The sequence below is a fragment of the Schistocerca cancellata genome, chromosome 1 (genome assembly GCF_023864275.1).
Source record: "Schistocerca cancellata isolate TAMUIC-IGC-003103 chromosome 1, iqSchCanc2.1, whole genome shotgun sequence".
Taxonomy (NCBI): domain Eukaryota; kingdom Metazoa; phylum Arthropoda; class Insecta; order Orthoptera; family Acrididae; genus Schistocerca; species Schistocerca cancellata.
This window is the reverse complement of record NC_064626.1, coordinates 989,688,522-989,710,645: the sequence shown is the minus strand read 5'-3', so window position 1 is coordinate 989,710,645 and position 22,124 is coordinate 989,688,522.

The following is a 22,124-nucleotide window of genomic DNA, read 5'->3' as shown; positions in this document are numbered from 1 at the left end:
CGGCCAGTGTAGGAGATCGCTCCCCACACCATGATGCCGGGTGTTGGCCCTGTGTGCCTCGGTCGTATGCAGTCCTGATTGTGGCGCTCACCTGCACGGCGCCAAACACGCATACGACCATCATTGGCACCAAGGCAGAAGCGACTCTCATCGCTGAAGACGACACGTCTCCATTCGTCCCTCCATTCACGCCTGTCGCGACACCACTGGAGGCGGGCTGCACGATGTTGGGGCGTGAGCGGAAGACGGCCTAACGGTGTGCGGGACCGTAGGCCAGCTTCATGGAGACGGTTGCGAATGGTCCTCGCCGATAGCCCAGGAGCAACAGTGTCCCTAATTTGCTGGGAAGTGGCGGTGCGGTCCCCTACGGCACTGCGTAGGATCCTACGGTCTTGGCGTGCATCCGTGCGTCGCTGCGGTCCGGTCCCAGGTCGACGGGCACGTGCACCTTCCGCCGACCACTGGCGACAACATCGATGTACTGTGGAGACCTCACGCCCCACGTGTTGAGCAATTCGGCGGTACGTCCACCCGGCCTCCCGCATGCACTTCTTCACGGGAGAGCGAGCTGCGTCCTGGCTGCCCGTTTCCGAGCGGTCGTCCCTGCCCCTGGCATGTGGATCTGCTACTGCGCCGTCCCTCAGCTGCGCCGGGCTGTTCTGCGCCCTACGCCGTTTCCGACGTCGTCTTCGCTTCTGCCGCTGCGTCGGTGCGGCCGCGACCGCCTCGCCGTCCCCGGCACGGTTGCGGCTTGAGAAGGCTGCACAACCGCGCCAGCTGGCGACGTGCCGCCACACCGGACACAAGTCGGTAGAACGTTGCTGCCGCGGTCGCAGGCGCGGCTGTCGTGCTCGCCTGAGCACTTGACGCACCGTGCTGCGTTGCGGCAATACTTCGCAACGTGGCCCTCGCCCTGGCACCTGAAGCACTGGGGCAGAGGGTCCATGGCGGTCGGGAGAGCCTCTGTCGTCACCGGGAAGCCCAGCAACTTCCGCAAGTCGAAGATATCGCTCCCGCCGTCGACCGTTTGCACGGTCACGGCATAGAGCGGCGCCCTCTTCCTGTTGGTCCGGTTGTGCAACCGCAAGGTTGCACAACCAAAACCGGCTCGCAGCAGCCCTTCCCGGACCGCTGCCTCATCACAGCACCAAGGTAACCCTCTGAGGAGTGCCTTGGTCGTCTTCATCCTTCCTACGGAAGGTGCCTTATCACGCGCCGGCGGCGCGGTCGGCCACTGCGACCTTGATCGCCCTGTGGTCGGCCACGTTTGCAGCTCGAACGCAGATCAGCGAGTCTGTATCGACAGACTCGTAGACCACCTCGTTCCGAGCGCAATTCGTGATGGTGTCGAACAGCGCTGTCCACCCGCCTTTGCACTTTATGTACAAAGGGGGAACAGGCCGCGACTCGTCTTCTCGGGAGTTCCTCGCACGGTCGGCAGACTCAGTGAGTTGCACAACCGAAGGACCCTTCGTAGCGGCAGGTTTCCTCTGTGCACCCTTCTTTCCCATGCTGCGAGGCGCGGAACCCGACAATCTGCACGCATTGTGAAAACAACGCATGACAATTTGCTCTCTGCGGCGCCCACAGCACAGAAACCTCTTCACGAGCTCTCAACGGCCGAGTAAGCAAAGCGTGCAACGGCAGCGATGCGCTCGCCTCGCCAGCTCAGGCCGCTCTTTGCTCCTCGAGTCTACAAAGGATTGGGCCCCTCCACGCCCACACCAACGATGTGACCAAACAAAAAGTTCTACTATCACCTCCATAAACATGTTAGTTTTTTAATCAGGCATCACAGGATGCGGGCTGTGATGCTATCCATGCGTCTGGGTAAGATTACTCATTAACATGGTTCATCAGGAGATAGAAGTGGTCGAAAACGATTGAAGGGTAGCGGTTGCAAGGGCAGAGGAAAAAAAGTGCCAAGGCCAGCGCCAAGGGAAAAAAACCTCTGCGACAGTAGGACGGGTAGTAAGGGCAGTAGCGGCTTGCTAGCTGCGACAGAGCATGCAAGGTGAGGGGCGGTTAGCGTGAGGTATCGTGCGACGTTACCTATGTGCTGCGTGGTCATTAGCTGGGTCAGTCCGGTGCTGCGGCTGGGCTTGCTTGTAGTCTCCTGGGCCGGCCGCAGTGGCTTCCTCCCTGTAACATAAAAGTTCGGCGCGGCAACGCATGCGCTGCTGTTATGCCCTCTGCTGCGCCTTGTCGTCAGTGACTTGGTGCAGCTTCATCAGGCTGGCGCAGAATGGCGGCGATCGGCTACCGTACAGCGTCCTTCTCTACTGCACGGCGCAGCCCTTCTGCATTGCAGCTGTGAGCTGCTCCGCTTGTCCAGTGATCTGCGCCGCTTCAGCGTCGGAGAGATGCACGCCGTTCGCTCGCACTTGCGCGATGACGGCTGCCTTTCTGTCTTCTCGGTCCCTTGGAGGGGCCGCTCCCGCAGCGGTCGCCGTCGCCACCGGTTCCGCTGGGGCGGCGGTTTTCTTCTTTGCACCTTTCACCTGCGGTGTTGCTGGGGCAGCCGCTGGGATAGGCGCGCGAACGTCCTTCTGCGAGGTCGCAGGAGTGTTCGCGGGTACGACTGCACTGAGGCCTTGGGCGAAGACTGCTCGCAGTTGCCTCAAGGCCTCTTCCTTCTCTGCAGCCACGGCGGCTGCGAAGGCAGCCCTCTCCGCCGCCATGACGGCTTTGAGGTCTTCTGTGGCCTCCTTCACGGCGGTGCCGAGTTCGAGGTCACATCTCTTCACGGGAAAGCGAGCTGCGTCCTGGCTGCCCGTTTCCGAGCGGCCGTCCCTGCCCCTGGCAGGTGGATCTGCTGCTGCGCCGTCCCTCAGCTGCGCCGGGCTGTTCTGCGCCCTACGCCGTTTCTGACGTCGTCTTCTCTTCTGCTGCTGCTTCGGTGCGGCCGCTGCCGCTTCGCCGTCCCCGGCACGGTTGCGGCTTGAGAAAGCCGCACAACCGCGCCAACTGGCGACGTGCGGGCCGCCACACCGGACACAAGTCGGCACAGCGTTGCTGCCGCGGTCGCAGGCGCGGCTGTCGTGCTCGCCTGAGCACTTGACGCATCGCGCCGCGTTGCGGCAATACTTCGCAACATGGCCCTCGCCCTGGCACCTAAAGCACTGGGGCTGAGGGTCCATGGCGGTCGGGAGAGCCTCCGTCGTAACCAGGAAGCCCAGCAACTTCCGCAAGTCCAAGATGTCGCTCCCGCCGTCGACCGTTTGCACGGTCACGGCATAGAGCGGCGCCCTCTTCCTGTTGGTCCGGCTGTGCAACCTTGCGGCTGCATTACCGGCTCGCAGCAGCCCTTCCCGGACCGCTTCCTCATCGCAGCACCAAGGTAACCCTCTGAGGAGTGCCTTAGTCGTCTTCATCCTTCCTACGGAAGGTGCCTTCTCACGCGCCGGCGGCGCGTCGACGATGTGGTCGGCCACTGCGACCTTGATCGCCCTGTGGTCGGCCACGTTTGCAGCTCGAACGCAGATCAGCGAGTCTGTATCGACAGACTCGTAGACCACCTCGTTCCGAGCGCAACTCGTCATGGTGTCGAACAGCGCTGTCCACCCGCCTTTGCACTTTATGTACAAAGGGGGGACAGGCCGCGACTCGTCTTCTCGGGAGTTCCTCGCACGGTCGGCAGACTCAGTGAGTTGCACAACCGAAGGACCCTTCGTAGCGGCAGGTTTCCTTTGCGCACCCTTTTTTCCCATGCTGCGAGGCGCGAAACACGCCAATTTGCACGCGTTGTAAGAACAACGCACGACAATCTGCTCTCCGCGGCGCCCACAGCACAGAAAACCTTCATGAGCTCTCAACGCCGAGTAAGCGAAGCGCGCAACGACAGCGATGCGCTCGCCTCGCCAGCTCAGGCCGCTCTTGCTCCTCGAGTCGCAGTCGCAGTCGCACGTGACTGAGGGCTGAACCCTCTGCTGGGGACGAAGTTTTAGTGCGTGCTGCGCTTCGCCTTCTTGCATGGTGTGGTGAGGATGAGTGATGACTTGGTAGTGGTGGCTGGTACTTGACAGTTGTGCTGTTTTTTATATATATATATATATATATATATATATATAAGAAAGATAAAAGGATAGGCCCTTCCTTTTTCCACTTCTTCAACTGTCACCCTCTGACTTCTTTCTCTCCCCCCCCCCCCCCACTTCGCCATTTCAAGACTGAAAGGAGAGAAAAGGAAAACGAACGGCCCAATTGACTGGCCGGGAATTACGAGTAGTTACAGAAGAAAGGACAGAAGGAGGAACAGTGAGAGTGAGTGAAAGCGAACGGCCATTATCCTGGCCCCTTCTGCTTCGTAGCGGCGACGCGATGGTGGCGGCAGTCAGTCTTGAAATGGCGAAGTGGGGGGGGGGGAAGAGAAAGAAGTCAGAGGGTGACAGTTGAAGAAGTGGAAAAAGGAAGGGCCTATCATGATTAGGCCAACATTGGGGGTAGTGTGGGGGGAAGGGGGATCATGTTTGGGGAGCGAAAGACATGGCATGTTGGGGGGAATAATCTATGACGTGAGGGAGGTGGTCGGCATGAGATGAGGTGCCCGGTGCAGGCGAAGTCATGGGGGGCGAAATAAAAGGTCGGGCCATCGAGTGGTGGCTAGGCGGTGAACACGGGTGCCCAGGGAAAGGATTAAGGGATTAGGAGAGTGACGGGTTTTGTGGTAAAAGGAGTGGGCGGCGGAGAGGATGCGGGTACGAAGGAGCGGCACTTCAGCCAGGAGGTGGAGCTCGTGGGTGGGGAAGTCGAAGGGGAGGCGGAGGGCACGCCGGAGAGCCCGGTTCTGGACGGTTTGGAGTCCGCCGAGGTGGGTGGGGGCAGCATTGCCCCACACCACCACCGCGTATTCAAGGATGTGGCGAACAAGGGAGGTGTACAGTCTAACAGCAAGGTGCGTGGGGAGGGAAGAGGTTGGGTTGATGAGAGGGTAGAGCAGGCATAGCCGCCCCATTGCCTTACGACGCACCTCGTCGATGTGGGGGCGCCAGGTGAGGCGTTGGTCCAGGGTAACACCCAAGTACTTTGCAGTACGAGTCCAGGGAACTGGGGTACCAAGGACCGCCACCTGAGGGAGCCGAATGGGAATACGGCGTCGGCAGATGATAAGGGCTTGGGTTTTGGAGGGATTAAATGCCAAACGCCAGGTCCTAGCCCAGTCGGTTAGGGAATCTGTAGCCCCCTGGAGCCGCTGTTGAAGAACTGCCGCACTCCGAGAACGAGAGAAGAGTGCAGTGTCATCTGCGTAGAGAGCTAAATGTACCCTCGGCGCAGAGGGCAGATCAGCTGTGAAGAGGGAGTAGAGTAGCGGCCCAAGTACGCTGCCTTGTGGTACTCCTGCCCTGATGCGTCGTCGCGTGGATTTCCCGTCAGGGATCCTGACATGGAAGGTGCGACCTTCCAGGTACGTGGCTATTAGCCGTACATGGGACACTGGGAAGCCAAGGGAAAATAATTTGTAGAGCAGCCCTTCGTGCCAGACCGAGTCAAACGCTCTGGACACGTCGAGGAGTATGGCCCCGAAGTACTCCCTACGTTCAATGGCATTCAGTGCCTCTTCTACAAGGCGCAGGAGTTGGTGAGTGGTGGCGTGGCCCTGCCTGAAGCCAAACTGCTCATCAGGGAGGACTCGTTCTCGGGCAATGTGGATGAGCAGCCGTTTAAGGTACAGCCTCTCGAACACCTTGGAGATGGCGGGCAAGAGGCTGATGGGGCGGTAGCTGGCAGGGGAACGAAGATCCTTCCCAGCCTTGGGTATGGCGACCACTTCAGCATGTTTCCAGGCAGAGGGATATTGCCTGGTTGTGAGGATGTTGTTGAATGTGGCCGTCAGGATGGGAATAGAAGCTGGGGGAAGCTGTTTGAGTAGGGCATTAGTCAGCTTATCGGGGCCGCCAGCTTTCTTGGATTTGAGGTACCGCAATTGCAGTGCAACCTCCTCTTCGTTGATGGGGGTGATTTCATCCTCAGGGTCCTGGACGGCAAGGAATTGAGGGAGGCGTGCCGTGACCAGGCGAATATGGTCGGGGTCAATGGGGTCATTGACCGGGGTGAAGTTGCGCGCAAAGACATCAGCCAAGGCGTTAGCCTTGGCGTCTGGTTCGGACACAAAGTCATCGCCGACCTGTAGGGGGGGGATCCGTTGCCCTCGTCGCAGAAGGCTTTTTGTGAGCCGCCAAGCAGACGGATCACTCAGGTCAATGGCAGAGATTTTGGTCTCCCATGCCTGATTGCGGTGGTCTTGCACTGCAGCCTTGATTTGGCGCTGTAATCTATTGATGAGGCGCTTGGTAGCCGGATTCCGAGTGAGCTGCCATTCACGGGTGGTCCGGTTTTTCTCTGTGATGAGAGCAAGGATGTGGGGGGGGGGGAGCGGACGCAGATGATCCGGGGGCCGGTGCGGACGGTGAGGGGTCGCTGCTGTTGCAGCATCTAGTACAATGGTGGTGAGGTGGATGAGGGTACGATCTGCGTCCGTGTGATCGGCAGCAGGGATGGTGGGTAGGGCTGGTTCGACCCATCTCTGGTAGGACTGCCAGTCAATACCGCGGATGTCCAGGCCTTCCCTCGGCACGGTCGAGGTTCCAGCGAGATCGATGGAACAGATGACCAGTCGGTGATCGGAGGCGAGAGCGATGCGGGTGGCTGCAGTGATGGGGTGGGGTAGACCTTTCACCACTGCGATGTCTAGGACATCTGGGGGACGTCCTCCAGAAGGGTAAATGGTGGGGTCGTGTGGGCCGATGGTGCGGGCATGATGCTGCTCTGTGACCCGGAGGAGGCGACGACCTGATGTGTTGGTTAACCTACTGTTCCAGGCAGCATGTTTGGCATTGAAGTCACCGCCAACGAAGACGTCGTTGCCGAGCGACAGCAATGCTTCATAGTCCGGTGTTTCGAGAAGGCCTCGTGGGGGCCTGTAGAGAGCCACGAACGTGACGGGACCCCTCACCGTGTGGACGACAATGCCAGTGGCTTCCACAGTGTGAAGTGGGGGGAGGGGAATAGGGTGGTGGCGGAGGGAGTTACGCACGTACACCGCCGTGCCACCATAGGCGGTGGGCCTGTCTGTCCGGTAGCAGGAGTAGTTCGCTACATGGACAAAAACACCAGGTTTGAGGTGCGTCTCCGCAACTAGGCAAACATCAACCCTCTCATCCAGGAGGAACTGTCGGAACTCGCCCTGTTGTCTGGGTTGCTCCTCGAGTGGACCTGGTCCAGTATTTATGCCTAGGGCCTTCCCCCACCACCAACGGCTGTAGGCGCTTTCTCTGTGGTCCGCGCCCATTCCCTGCGACCTGCTGGGGCGTTGCTGCTCTGTTTTCCGTCCGTTGCGGTTCTAGGTGTTCCCTCTGCGGTCCGCGCCCACCAAACCCGCTCCTGGGGATTTCATCTACGGTCTGGGGTACCAAGCGTTCCCCCTGCGGTCCGCGCCCGCTCACCACGACCTGTTGGAGCGTTGCCACTCCGTTTTTCGTCCGCTGCGGCTCTGGATGTTCCCTCTGCGGTACGCGCCCACCAGTCCCACTTCTGGGTGTTCCATCTTCGGTCTGGTGCGCCTGCCAGTCCGTCAGGGGCTCGTTTTCCATCTCCGTGTCTCTGGTTCTTCTGTTTGTGTGGTGTTGCAGCTGGCCCCGTTGCTCCTTTAACAATTCCAGAGCCGGATCCCAGGCTCTGCTTAGCTGGTACCCTGTGTCACGGTTCATAAGATCGTCAGCCATTTTAATTTCTATCGATTCTCTTATAACACTGTCCCAAAATCTGGGTGTTTGTGCTAGAATCTATGAGAATACCAAGATTCTAGCACGGCTACCCCACGCATCTTTCACAGTTCGTGGTCTGTATTACCATATATTAGTATGTATACCTGAACTTTATTGAAGTTACAGTCTGGAGTGGCCATTTGTTCTGGTAATGGATTCAAAAATGGTTCAAATGACTCTGAGCACTATGGGACTTAACATCTATGGTCATCAGTCCCCTAGAACTTAGAACTACTTAAACCTAACTAACCTAAGGACATCACACAACACCCAGTCATCACGAGGCAGAGAAAATCCCTGACCCCGCTGGGAATCGAACCCGGGAACCTGGGCGTGGGTAATGGATTGGAGACTCTTAGTCTCGTCTATGTTTTTATAAGACAGTGTCTGTGCTCTTCTGCATGTTCACATTGCTAACACGTGAAGAAGCAGATCTGATGATCGAGTACGCCAGGGCAACATGTCGATACACTATAGAGCATGTTGGGTTACAACAGCAGCACGTGGGCGAGCGTTATCCTGTTGGAATTCAACCCCTGAAATGCTATTCGTGGATGAAATTAATAAGATTAGTATAGAGATTTCAGACACTACTGTAATCTTGTAATATAATAATGTTAGATTTAATTCATGCAAACTTGTAGCACACACTATAAAACCAAAGGATTTAGCTGCCGTTTCACTGACTATTCCATAAAATTTGCTACAAATCTTTAACGTTGACGCATCTGCGCTGCCCACTGCTGTGTATAGGTTACGTGTTAGCCGTAAAGACGTTAGCTAATTAGTTTCGTGTTTCAGGGATCAATTGCAATGTAAACTGTAATTTGTAGCGATGTATAACGAACTATTTACGTTCAGATAACTAATTAATTTACAAATATGGCTACATGTTGACCAGCAACAAGTTCTTTTTTTATTAATTTATTTAATTTATATAGTTTCGTAATCCAGCATGAAAACCTGTGGATTCAACCCAACGTTGCGTCATTGTTTAGCTCTTAAAATACTTAATGTAGATATGGCTGAAAATTTCTCGTTGTAAACACGAAAGCCACTTCTTCAAGAACTGGTGGAAATTGCTGAACAATATTTGACGTTGTTTTCTACTTAACAAGCTCTTTTTCTTTGTTTCGGCACCTTGTCACGATCTGCTGGCTATTGAGAGCAAAATGTATATTGATCACTCACTCATGAAATAAAAACCCTGGCAGTAGTTAGCACAGTAGCACATTTTCTTTGAACAGTACCACTGATATCTATTTTAGATAAAGAATTATTTTATTAACTCTTTTAAAATCAAACAATACTTGATTTCTACCCAAGAAAATGACATCGATCATACATTACCCAACTTCCCGAGCTAAAAGGTGGACACATTATATATAAGTAATGCAGTGCCTCAGTATTCTCGTATTTTCTTACAGCCAGATGAAAAACGGTAACAAAAATACATTCACTTTGACGCGGTTGACACGTTTCTTATTTTACTTAGCCTGTTTTCGAGAGTGGATACATAGTTTTATACAAATTTTATCGCTGTTTTTTCACACTGCGCAAACTGCCTGAAAAAGTTATTAGAGGAACTTGATGCCATCTATTAGTCGTTGCGAGCAGTTACAGCATGTCTTACACTTGCTCACACATTGAACGCTGCTTCGCTCTCATTAGGTGATCGTAGTGGCTCGTGCTTGTCGATTAATGAAACTGAAATACACAATTATCAGTAAATCGTCCAACACAATCTTCTCATTCACATTTAAATTAAATTACACTTAAATTTATTAGTTTGATGTCTGCCTTGTCTTATTTATAGCTGACTGGCACCGAGACAGATTTTATTCGCCACTCCTGTGACGTTTTAGATTGCATAATAAACCCAGTATGTGACCTGACACGTGCCATGCAACTGTGGGGGTATCGCTGCCAATATATGCTACCAGTGGAACGAATTTCCATATTGATTTGCTGCCGGTTATGGTTAGTGGTATGGCTTATTCCTGGCATCGGAGTACGTTTTTTTATTACGTGGTGGTATCAAATGAAGAGGTATGAATGAAAAGAGCACTGAATTTATATTATGTTTACGAATGATGGTAACGTTAAAGAATCGTGACAGTTGACAGGTACTTCGGAAAAAAATTTTGGTTGACATAGTACCACTGCCATTCTTTCATTAACAGTATGGGAGCGAAAGTGTACAGCAACGGAGATGGAGGCCACGCTGTTCGTCAGTGTAGATTTGCAATTGTGTACGTACAGTATATACGAGACGATATGAGTGCGTATAGAAGAGGCAAGATGTTGCTGAATACGCCAATGTAGGTATCCTGACAGAGATACGATATCTTGGCGTTAAAAATGTGGGTATACAGGGTGTATCATAATTAATGGCGTAATCGCATACAGTTGAAAGTACACGATACTAGAAGCAAAAAAGTCTCAATAAATATAGGGTCGAAAATGCCTACCTTAAGAGCTACGAACAACTTTTCATCTTCGATACTGTGAAGCAAATCTTTTCTACTGCAAGCTCTTTGCTTACCACATTTTGGGAAGTAGTAGTATGGACCAAAACAAGAAAAAAATGTCCAGTAAACATGTGCTCTAAATGCATACCTTAAAAGTTATGAACAATTGTTCATTAGAAGTGTCGAGTTTTCAAGTAGCGAGATGAGCACGTGCTCATAGCTCTTAATTTATTTATTTATTTATTTAACCTGATCAGATTAGGGCCATCAGGTCCTCTCTTACATCGGACCAGTGTTCCACACATGCAGCATTTCACACATCAGAGTTACATCATGACAATAGTTTCAATAAGAAAATTACTCTAGTGACTTAAGGTAAGCATTTTAGAGCACATGTTTACTGGAAATTTTTTCTTGTTTTGGTCCACATTACCACTTCCCAAAATATGAAAAGCAAAGAGCTTTCAGTAGAAGAGATTTACTTCTTTGCATCGAAGATGAAAAATTGCTCTTTACTCTTAAGGTATGCAATTTCGACCCTTTGTTTACTGAGACTTTTTTAATTCTAGTATCGTGTGCTTTCAACTGTACGCGTTTACGCTATTAATTATGATACACCCTGTATGTCTCTAGGCCATACGAGAATCAGAGCTTTTTTCTTGGGAGTTAAAGTACTGGTGGACAGTAGCGCTTGTCATTGTTATTGATCTCGAATGGTGTTGTCAATCGTAATAAGAATAAAGAAGAGTCATTATCTGCCCCATATGTGGAACCATCGATTCAACTTCATTCTCTGATATGTCGTTATAATTTTTTTCAGAGATTTTCTTCGAACTTTTATAAATTTGTGATATGTTTTTTTCTTTTTAAAACGAAATTTGGTATCAGCATACAGTCTTTAAAGTTTTGATTACGTGTTTCCTCATGATCAGTTTAAATCTTCAGTAATTCAAGTTTTCAAATACGTTATCATGATATTTTCATTTAAATATTCTCGATAAAACATTGTTTTCTAACTTTAAGTTTGCGGAGTTTTGTATGTATTGTACTGCACCTAACAAATCCCTAAGGAAGATTGAAAATGAACTACTTCAACGTGACATACAACATTATACATATTAGTCGTTCAATTATTTCTTTTCATTAAGAGTTCCACACGTGAGCGGCAGATCATAGCGAGCCGTCGCGTTGGCGGCCAGTCGCTTCGTAGATCACACGTGTGTGGGCAAATCGCGGCGATCGGTCGTTCACCGCTGAAAGTAGGGAAATCCCAGAAAATCTGTTGGAATCGTATACGCAGCAGTGTGTGATACATGGCTGCGACTCGTTTCTCTAGCTATTAAAAGTAGCTTTGTTTCGTCCCTCTTTGACCATCTTGTGTAAGAACTTTACATTAGAATTTACAGTTATTCAGGGACCATGAACTACTCTGAGAAGTGAAGTGAGGGCCGGAATTGCCGTTTATATTAAGAATATAAAATACGCCCTCCGATTTTCTAGTGATTAGCATTTTGAAGCCTGTTCTACAGAAGTAGAATTTATGGGAATATCATGTAACAATGGGCTCCATTCAATGATTCTGAGTTATTTATGAAACAAACACACGAATTATTAAAGTTTCAACTTCTAAACAGAGCGACATACGTACTGTAATGTTAAGTGGACATTTTAACTTAAATGTTCAGGGTAAATACATTATACAGCTATACCCAAGCCCCTTGGTATTTCATATAATCTAACTCTCTCCATAAAATTTATAACAAGAGCTATGTAAATCAGCAGTGATACCATTCACAACAACCCTACAGGCACATCGAGGCTGCAAAAGAATAGTGTAAATCCTTGCAGTAAACTATAAGACTAATGCATAAAAAAATGAAACGAGTGTACCGTGAATATCAGGAATCCGGTAAAACATCAAATCCCCGACATCGCTGCGGCCGGGAAAAGATCCTGCAGAACGCATTGTATTAGCATACGGAAAGATGTACACAATTCCCTTGGCGTCAGTGTGAAACGTAATACACCTAAGCGCCAAAGAAACTGGTATAGGCATGTGTATTCAAATACAGAGAAATGTAAACAGGCAGAATACGGCGTTGCGGTCGGCAACGCCTATATAAGACAAAAAGTGTCTGGAGCAGTTGTTAGATCGGTTACTGCTGCTACAAAGGCAGGTTATTGAGTTTGAACATGCCGTTGTACATTCCTGGAAATTGAAATAAGAACACCGTGAATTCATTGTCCCAGGAAGGGGAAACTTTATTGACACATTCCTGGGGTCAGATACATCACATGATCACACTGACAGAACCACAGGCACATAGACACAGGCAACAGAGCATGCACAATGTCGGCACTAGTACAGTGTATATCCACCTTTCGCAGCAATGCAGGCTGCTATTGTCCCATGGAGACGATCGTAGAGATGCTGGATGTAGTCCTGTGGAACGGCTTGCCATGCCATTTCCACCTGGCGCCTCAGTTGGACCAGCGTTCGTGCTGGATGTGCAGACCGCGTGAGACGACGCTTCATCCAGTCCCAAACATGCTCAATGGGGGACAGATCCGGAGATCTTGCTGGCCAGGGTAGTTGACTTACACCTTCTAGAGCACGTTGGGTGGCACGGGATACATGCGGACGTGCATTGTCCTGTTGGAACAGCAAGTTCCCTTGCCGGTCTAGGAATGGTAGAACGATGGGTTCGATGACGGTTTGGATGTACCGTGCACTATTCAGTGTCCCCTCGACGATCACCAGTGGTGTACGGCCAGTGTAGGAGATCGCTCCCCACACCATGATGCCGGGTGTTGGCCCTGTGTGCCTCGGTCGTATGCAGTCCTCATTATGGCGCTCACCTGCACGGCGCCAAACACGCATACGACCATCATTGGCACCAAGGCAGAAGCGACTCTCATCGCTGAAGACGACACGTCTCCATTCGTCCCTCCATTCACGCCTGTCGCGACACCACTGGAGGCGGGCTGCACGATGTTGGGGCGTGAGCGGAAGACGGCCTAACGGTGTGCGGGACCGTAGCCCAGCTTCATGGAGACGGTTGCGAATGGTCCTCGCCGATACCCCAGGAGCAACAGTGTCCCTAATTTGCTGGGAAGTGGCGGTGCGGTCCCCTACGGCACTGCGTAGGATCCTACGGTCTTGGCGTGCATCCGTGCGTCGCTGCGGTCCGGTCCCAGGTCGACGGGCACGTGCACCTTCCGCCGACCACTGGCGACAACATCGATGTACTGTGGAGACCTCACGCCCCACGTGTTGAGCAATTCGGCGGTACGTCCACCCGGCCTCCCGCATGCCCACTATACGCCCTCGCTCAAAGTCCGTCAACTGCACATACGGTTCACGTCCACGCTGTCGCGGCATGCTACCAGTGTTAAAGACTGCGATGGAGCTCCGTATGCCACGGCAAACTGGCTGACACTGACGGCGGCGGTGCACAAATGCTGCGCAGCTAGCGCCATTCGACGGCCAACACCGCGGTTCCTGGTGTGTCCGCTGTGCCGTGCGTGTGATCATTGCTTGTACAGCCCTCTCGCAGTGTCCGGAGCAAGTATGGTGGGTCTCACACACCGGTGTCAATGTGTTCTTTTTTCCATTTCCAGGAGTGTATTTGGCGCACGAGCGATGGGACACAGCGTCTCCGAGGAAGCGATGGAGTGGGGATTTTTCCGTACGACCATTTCACGTGTGTACCGTGAATATCAGGAATCCGGTAAAACTTCAAATCCCCGACATCGCTGCGGCCGGTAAAAGATCCTGCAGAATGGAACCAACGACGACTGAAGAGAATCGTTTAGCGTGGCAGAAGTGCAACCCCTCCGCAGATTGCTGCAGATTTCAGTGCCGGGCCATCAACAAGTGTCAGTATGCGAACCGTTCAACGAAACATAATCGATATGGGCTTTCGGAGGCGAAGGCCCACTCGTGTACCCTTGATGACTGCACGACACAAAGCTTTACGCTTCGCCTGTGCCCGTCGACACCGACGTTGGACTGTTGATGACTGGAAACATGTTGCCTGGTCGGATGAGTCTCGTTTCAAATTGTATCGAGCGTATGGACGTGTACGAGTATAGAGACAACCTCATGAATCCAAGGACCCTGCATATCAGCAGGAGACTGTTCAAGCTGGTGGAGGCTCTGTAATGGTGTGGAGCGTATGCAGTTGGCGTGATGTGGGATCCCTGACACGTCTAGATACGACTCTGACAGGTAACACGTACGTAAGCACCCTGTCTGATCACCTGCATTCCACTAATGTCCATTGTGCATTCCACCGGACTTGGCAATTCCAGCAGGACACTCTTCTGAGACTAACACTTCCGCTGGCCACTAAGCTCCCCAGAAAAAAATGGGTTCAAATGGCTCTAAGCAATATGGGACTTAACATCTGTGGTCATCAGTCCCCTAAACTACTTAAACCTAAGTAACCTAAGGACATCACACACAGCCATGCCCGAGGCAGGATTCGAACCTGCAACCATATCAGGCGCGCGGTTCCGGACTGAAGCGCCTAGAACCGCTCGGCCACAGCGTCCGGCCCAAGCTCCCCAGACATGAACACTATTGAGCATATCTAGGATGCCTTGCAACGTGTTTTTCAGGAGTGCTTTCCACAGCCTCGTGCGCTTACGGATTTATGGACAGCCCTGGAAGATTCACGGTGTCAGTTCCACCCAGCACTACTTCAGACATCACTCGAGTCCATGCCACGTCCTGTTGCGGCACTTCTGCGTGATCGCTGGGGCCCTACACGATATTAGGCAGGTGTATCAGTTTCTTTGGCTCTTCAGTGTATTACTATTAAGTCTTCTAACCCGTAATCGCTTTAAGTGGTAAGAATAACAGTTTGAAAGCTCCAGTAACTTTTCGCGCTACGAGTCCAAGCTTTAACTTTGAATGCAGGAACTATCCCCAAACTGAGCGATGGGTACAGACCAATGAGGAGATACTTATTATGAGTTGCTAAGAGATACCGCTAAAGAATCAAATGCATCAAGGAACAGAGTTGAGCAAATGTGTGTGAAATCTTATGGGACTTAACTGCTAAGGTCATCAGTCGTTAAGCTTACACACTACTTAACCTAAATTATCCTAAGGACAAACACACACAACCATGCTCGAGGGAGGACTCGAACCTCCGCCGGGACCAGCCGAGTTGAGCAGAAGACGTAATAACGACTGTAATGAAAAACAAATGTAGGTGAGCCGTCGTTTAGCCAGACGAATTGTTGCTAGATGAGCCAAGGAAGTTCGGTACTGGATTCCAAAACATAAGGAAAAACCGAGCAATGTGTTGGAGCAGCAGCTCAAACCCATAATGGATAGAGAAGTGTAGAGGAGATCATAAGGCTATCTGGCAGTAGCGTACAAACGGTTGATAAACATAAACAGGTAACTATGCCTAAATCCTATAATTTGGTGAAACGAATGGATTATTTCAGATATATTTAGGAAATTAACTTAATTGTGTAAACTATTATTTTAAAGTTCATTGTCACAGGGAATCTGTTGACATTCCTTGGATGTCAAGCAATGGAAGTAATAGAAATGGAAGTTGTGAGTTAACAGTAGTACCTAGTAACTGTGTTGAGATTTTACTGAGCTGACCATGAATCTCCAGCAGTATTAGCGACAGTAGCTGCTTTTGTGTTGCCCAGCAACCATGTTCCCAGGTGCACTAATAAATTTTTGAAGCTGTTGCTGCACACACACCTTAAAAGAACGACGTCCGACTCAGACCATGTGTGACGATCATAACCTAGAGCACACAAAGAGGACCAGTATTGCAAAAGCAGGGCAACGCTGGTAATTCATTGCTACACAGCGTGTGGAGCTATAGCAAGGTGTGCAAACGCAGCAGGCGGCACCCGGAACAGTCGTTTTGCAAATTCTACAGTACGGAGTAATAACGTGCAACATTCGACCTCTGATGCTGAGAGGCGCTATTGTGCTGATGATAAATGCAGTGGCAGGGAAAACCGCCCATACCTGTGATACCACACTGAGGGCAGGACTCCTAACACCTCTAGGTGAACGAGGGCAAATGGCCACCTAATCCGCTGCAATGACATGATGTCTGGCTTGAAATGTCCCTGTTCCAGATATGTGGTCCTTAGCGTCTGGTCATTCCGTCTGTATCAACGATACCGACAGAATGGCAGTCTCGCTAGTTGTAGGTTAGCTCTGCTGGGGAACCGTGGTGTGCTGCTTGGTCCCTGTTTGAAGACTTCAGCTACAAGCCTGCCAGCTGTGGGTGGACTTCATTGCTCGCTGCTGCCACTACCGACAGGTCACAGCCGAGACTGATAGAAGGCGAAAACCTGTTGGGCCTTTCTCTGGTATCGGATCAAACCGACTGACTGAAAGCTGCCCTTTTTCCACTTGCTAGGTGGGTGCCTGAGAGCCGTCTACCAGGATGTACGTGTACCGCCTCCTTGGCTGTATGCTGTGTGTACTGAGGGAGCCCTGGGCTTTCGCCTTCAAAACAACCACCCTCCGGAAGATGCTGCGGATACAGGTCTAAGTGCACGAAAACCTTTGAGAGCACTGAGTCCATTCATATCCACTGAGGCGCGCCCCCAGGCTGTCTCGCAGGTCCCTGCTGCCGCCTCCACGCGGTCTCGCAGTCAGGCAGTGTGCCTGACCTGCCACTCAAACCGCCAGAGTGCTGTGTCTAGCATTCCTCGCCAATACCTGGATGAGCAGCCCCTCCCATTTCCTGAGTGCCAGAGAAGACAATATTCAAAGTAGAAATCACGTTAATAAAATGTTACTACAGATACCGCTGTTTCACTGACGCCTTTGGGTATAAGTCTGGAACACTCACCAGCGCTCAGAGCTCGACCCCTGACACTTGGAACATCACCGCCTCACTGCCCAACCTTGACACCCACTGACAGCCGCGTGGAGTGGCCGCGTGGTTTGAGGCGCCATGTCACGGAGATTCGAGTCCTCCCTCAGGCATGAGTGTGTGTGTTGTTCTTAGCATAAGTTAGTTTAATTAGTGTGTAAGTCTAAGGACCGATGACCTCACCAGTTTGGTGCCTTAGGAATCCACACACATTTGAACACCCCCTGACCTCGTGACCTGAAGAGTGACCGTTACAAATCTGTGAACAGAAGTGGGCCCGTCGAACCCAGCACCGTCCCAGCTGGCGTCAGAAGTGGGTCACCACGCTGCAACTGGTGATCACGAGTTGCTTCATGACACCAAACTTCATCACAAGTGCTCGTCAACTTGACATTACTGTCTGCACTTGGAAGGAAGGCTGGTGAGTGAAAGTTCTTTTGCCACCATGTAGCTAGCCTTTTTGTTTCCTTGTGCAATTTGGTGGCCATGGTAGAGCTCAGAGACACTCGTCTTAATCTAAGAATAGCTCGGCTACAGCATCGTGAACCTCCTGTTCTGTCCGAATTCAGAGATAATTGTCGCGAAACATATTTACACAAGTCACGTGTGCATTTTGTAATCTTTCTGGGCACGAGTTGCCATGCACCAAGACTGTGCCAGTCACATGTTTCACTTGGCGACGTTGGGGTCATATGGCACGATATTGTAATGAATGCAGATGGGCTATGACACGCCGCAGAAATTAGAGAAACTCTTTTGGTATTGTGTATCTTATAAGTTGGACCTGATATTCGTTTGTATTGTTCTGAATTTTTCTTTGGTTAGGCAGTACTAGTGTACTCAAAACGTCATTGGAAACACGACCGATTTTATTTTTTTTTGCCACTATGACGGAAAAGACTGTTAGATTACAAACTGCGCTTGAGGAGAAAATTGCGGAACTGGAACCATACAGAAGCCAGGCAGAAGCAGTACAGGCTGACAAGGAACATGTACCGGAACAATTTCAGGATGTTAAAGTCACACAGAGTGTGCCCCCTCCTTCTATCGATCATGCGACAGCAAATTTAATAAGATCTTTTTCTGGCAAGGCAACATGACCAAGCACTCCGTCGTCAGGCCACAAGTGGCCCATCGGGACCATCCGACCGCCGTATCATCCTCATTTGAGGATGCGGATAGGAGGGCGTGTGGTCAGCATACCTCTCTCCCGGTCGTTATGATGGTTTTCTTTGACCGGAGCCGCTAATATTCGGTCGAGTAGCTCCTCAGTTGGCATCACGAGGCTGAGTGCACCCCGAAAAATGGCAACAGCTCATGGCGGCCCGGATGGTCACCCATCCAAGTGCCGGCCACGCACGACAGCACTTAACTTCGCTGATCTGACGGGAACCGGTGTATCCACTGCGGCAAGGCCGTTGCCTAAGGCAACAGAAGAAATAACTGTATTTTTCAATGACGTTTTAGCTTCAGCCGGGCTGGGTGGATGGTCTGACGAAACATGCCTCCGTAAGGCCAATTTATGACTGGTTGGGGAAGCTAACGCGTATGCCATGAAACTTTGCAGGAAGCAAAAACATTTGAACAATTACCTGAGGCGTTACGCACAGCATCGAAAACAGAACAATATTCTCTTCTTTAGGGAAAAGTTAAACACATTGACTCAGAAGCAGAACGAGTCGGCCGAGTCATTCTCGGATAGGTTCCGATGATTCAGTGTTCAGATATATGGACTGACACTAAATGAAGAATGCGATGTTAAACCGAGAAGCTGAGAATAGGACTCTTGATGTGTTTTTGCGTGGCATTCCTCCTGAAATGTCACCTAGGGTTATAAAGGAGAATGCTTCCGATTGGCCGCTGTTATTAGAGAAGCTACGCACTTGCAGGATATAGATATTGGGATCAGGAGTCGTGGTAACCGTCGTGTGTTTGTTTCGACAGCAAAATGTTACAGGTGCGGGTGTGATGGCCATCTCCAGAAACAGTGTCATCAGGCAAAGTACTACGAATGTGAACAAGTTAGTCATAATGACCGGGAGAGAAGGACTGAGAAACGAGAGAGTCAGTACCGGGGGAAGCATTCGTTAAACACGAACGGAATATACCAGCCGTCGGAAGACGTTCCCAATAAAATGTGATATTGCACTGTTAGATGCAGATATGGAATGCTGCTTGTGAGGTTTTGTTAGTGGCAAGGAACAGATTTTTAATAGCTATAGGGACGCATGTTTCGGTCGTCGCACTAGATCTCTTGAGTCGTAAGAGAGTAGGAGCCCCTCCTCATAGGTTACATAGAGTAGGTAACAATGATATGCATTCACAGGGAGACACACAACCTGTAAATGCTGGTCTGTTGTTTGAACTGCGTGACTGATCTGGTACGGTGTTTTGTCTATCACGTTTCCCTCCCTGATAGAAAGTTACACTCACATGCTGATCTGCGGCCCCTGGATCGTAAAGACATCGGACTTCTCTCTGCACGTGTTTCGTCGCCTAATTGACAGTTTCATTTAATGACAAAGTGGCTGTAAGCATGATTAAAATGGCATATATATTGCAGAAAACGCACGAATGTTAGGCAGCCCTGTCACAAGATTAATAACATGTACCCACGAATCTGAGGGACTTGGATCGAAACCACCTTGATTTTTACCCTCCAATACTAAATTGGTGATCCCTTGATGCCTCAGAATATGTCCTATCAACCGAGCCCTTCTTCTAGTCAAGTTGTGGCACAAACTCCTCTTCTCCCCAATTCTGTTCAATACCTCCTCATTAGTTATGTGATCTACCCATCTAATCTTCAGCATTCTTCTGTAGCACCACATTTCTAAAGCTTCTATTCTCTTTTTGTCTAAACTATTTATCGGTCATGTCTCACTTCCATACATGGCTACACTCCATACAAATACTTTCAGAAACGACTTCCTGACATTTAAATCTATACTAGATGGTAACAAATTTCTCTTCTTCAGAAACGCTTTCTTTGCCATTGCCAGTCTACATTTTATATCCTCTCTACTTCTACCATCATCAGTTATTTTGCTCCCCAAGTAGCAAAACTCCTTTACTACTTTAAGTGTCTCATTTCCTAATCTAATTCCCTCAGCATCACCCGACTTAATTCGACTACATTCCATTATCCTCGTTTTGCTTTTGTTGATGTTCATCTTATACCCTCCTTTCAAGACACTGACCATTCCGTTCAACTGCTCTTCCAAGTCCTTTGCTGTCTCTGACAGAATTACAATGTCATCGGCGAACCTCAAAGTTTTAATTTCTTCTCCATGGATTTTAATTCCTACTCCGAATTTTTCTTTTGTTTCCTTTACTGCTTACTCAATATACATATTGAATAATATCAGGGATAGGCTACAGCCCTGTCTCACTCCCTTCCCAACCACTGCTTCCCTTTCATGCCCCTCGACTCTTATAACTGCCATCTGGTTTCTGTACCAATTGTAAATAGCCCTTCGGGCCCTGTATTTTACCCCTGCCACCTTCAGAATTTGAAAGAGAGTATTCCAGTCAACATTGTCAAAAGCTTTCTCTAAGTCTACAAATGCTAGAAACGTAGGTTTGCCTTTCCTTAATCTATTTTCGAAGATAAGTCGTAGGGTCAGTATTGCCTCACGTGTTCCAACATTTCTTCGGAATCCAAACTGATCTTCCCCGAGGTCGGCTTCTACCAGTTTTTCCATTCGTCTGTATAGAATTCGCGTTAGTATTTTGCAGCCGGGGCTTATTAAACTGATAGTTCGGTAATTTTCACATCTGTCAACCAGTTGAATATTTGGGTCTGATTCGAGGCTTCATAAGGTAGTCCATGTGGTTGGCATGACCACTGCATCTGGTTTTTGTAGTGGTCAACATATCGCCTACTAACCACGAGACTCAGGTTCGAATCCCGGTCTACCACAAATTTTCAACTTGCACCATTGATAAAAATTTTTACTCACTAGGCACTTATCTCTTAGTTCCTCTGTGTTTTGATTCATAGGGCTGCAGGACCAAAATGGTCCCTGTTCTTTCAGATATGTCTGGTCATCTGAATAACACATTCTAACGCTGCACTATTTTCACTGTACTGTTGGACATTCACATGGTAAGGGTCCTATCTTTTGTCGTATTTACTAAACTTTTAATCTTTTGAAGTGTATTTCATGTTAGATGTGGCTTTCAATTTAACAACGCCCTAAAATTTGCGAGTAAAACATAAACTGAAAAGGGCATATGACAGATCTGATGGCTTTTGTGAGGTAATGGGCGAGTCGTGGCGCCCTGAAAATATTCTAAGTTCGGAGTTGGTGGGGCCGAGCTTGGGCCTCTGGGCAGGTCGCGGCCAGGCAGCAAACACCTGGTGCCGAACGTTAGCATAGCAACCGCGTGATGCTCTAGAACGGCTGACCCACGCAGCTGGGAATTCCGTGGTGACACTGTGTTGATGAGGGAGACACGCCAGGAGTGCCAAAGATGGCGGACTTTGTGAAACCTTATTGGCAGGCATTTCACAGTTCGTATAGAAATTAATAGTAGCCACATGAATCATGATACCTCAAAAGGAAACATGTACATTACCATTATTTGCACGACGATTCTGATGGTGTAATCAGATTTTTCAATATCTTTATTAGTTAAAAGTTTAGTATCTGAGGATAAATTATACAACTAGCACCCAGCATCGAATTTCTAAGATATAAACGGTTCATTCGATTTTGTCGATCGCCGTGTCTTTAGACAGCTATTAGTGTAAATCTAAATTGGTATAAATTACAGGCATGTAGCTTGAATAGTACATGAGTTATTGGAGGTCAAAGTGGCCGATTACTATTGATCGCGTCAGGCCATAAGTACTCTACAGTTACACGAAAAAACCGTAGCAACTTGCTTATAATTATATTTATTCATGTATGTCTTTGTTTATATCCGATATATAGTATTCATGAAGAAATTGGTTAAATATTTACTGTATTTTAGAAAGCACAGAGACATTAGGCTACTGGCCTACCTTTTGT